This window comes from Phocoena sinus, chromosome 6 (genome assembly GCF_008692025.1).
Source record: "Phocoena sinus isolate mPhoSin1 chromosome 6, mPhoSin1.pri, whole genome shotgun sequence".
In the NCBI taxonomy this organism is placed as follows: Eukaryota; Metazoa; Chordata; class Mammalia; order Artiodactyla; family Phocoenidae; genus Phocoena; species Phocoena sinus.
The window spans coordinates 3,338,758-3,340,304 of record NC_045768.1 but is presented as its reverse complement, the minus strand read 5'-3'; positions in this window follow the sequence as shown (position 1 = coordinate 3,340,304).

The following is a 1,547-nucleotide window of genomic DNA, read 5'->3' as shown; positions in this document are numbered from 1 at the left end:
CAGAGGTGGCCTGGGCCAGGCCCGAGGCGGCACCGTCCCCTCGCAGTGCAGTGTCTAGGTGGCCCCCAGCGTGCAGTAGAGATGTGGCCCCCGGTGCGGGGAAGGGGGGTGGGGAAGGGTCCCAGGAGTGGCCCTTAACTATGCAATGCCACCACCCCTCCCCCAGGCTGCCCTGCTGGCCCACACCCCCAGCACTTTTCCAGGGTCCTCTGGCATCTCCCTCCCTCCCCACCCAGTGGTCCAGGGCCCACCCAATTTCTCATGGGCGAGCTGACTGCGATTCAGGGCTCCCAACAGTGGGTAAGCCCCGGCCAGTGGTCATTCTTTTCTGCTTCCGTGTGTTACTCCACCGGAGGGCTTGGAGAGGACAAGCGGGGCCTCCGCCCTACTTCTCATCCCATATCTTCCCAGCAATTGGCTGGATCCCAAGGGCACCCACTGTGACTAGCAGACACGGTCCCCACGCCCCCACTGCCTCCTTGCCTGACCAGCTTGCTGTCTCAGTGGCTCCAGCCTCCGAGGGGCCCCGGGGACGGAGTCAGATGTTCTTAGATGTTCTCAGACTGACTCCGAGAGTACCAGCGCCGTGAACGCCAGCTACACCCCCTCTAAGTGCCGCCTACACCCCTGCCTGGGGACCCGCCCAGGTTCTTTCCAGGACAAGTGATGGCAACTGAAGAAGGCTGTTTTGGAAACACATCAGCCCCTCTGCTCTCTGGTTTGGGTGCGGTGCCAGCTGGGCTGAGCTCACGGGGGCTGCTGGCTTCTCCCCAGGCCACATCACAGCCCGGCTGTCCACCCTGCCAAGGAGGCCAGCCGCCCCAGAGCAGAGGAAGGGCAGGGGAGGGAGTGGATGGTCACCACATGCCACACCCTGCCTTGGCACCTAGTGCCAAGGCCGGTCCTGAACTGTCCCGTGAAAGGAGAGTTACTTTGACCTGTGCTTTCTCTGGCCATGTGAACCCCAGGGCACTCCAGAATGGCTCTGTCCTGCAGAGACCTCAGGGCCACCACTTAGAGACGGAGCCTGGCTTGGTATCTGCAGGTCTGGCCGTGGTGGCCTGGGCTCCCCCGATGCACGAGGTTCTCTGTCTCCAAGGCTCAGGGACCCAGACCCCAGACGGGGCTGGCCACTCACCTCCTGGATCCCCAGCGCTCCTAGTGAGCGGGACTGGCCTGAGAGGGCCTGGGTTTACCTTTGCCCACTTTTCGGCAGGGTCTCTGCGGACGCCCCTTGCCACGTCGGAAGTGGGTGTTTGTCCCAGGCTCCTTCCAGCTTTGTCTTGGAGGAGCCTGGCGGGGTGGGGTGGGGTGGGACTCCCAGTGGTGTAGCCCTCGGATTCAGATTCACCCAAGGAGTAGGGACCTCCAGGCTGATTCTTGGGCTCCGACCCTTGTGGGGGATGAGTGCCTAGGGCCCCAATGGGCCTCGTGTCCAGCCCGTGCCCTGTCCTCTTCTGAGAGGGGCACTCGCTCTGGAATACGTCTGCAAGGATCTGGACGTCTCGGTCATTTTTAAAACCTTCTGAAATGACAAACGGAGCAAA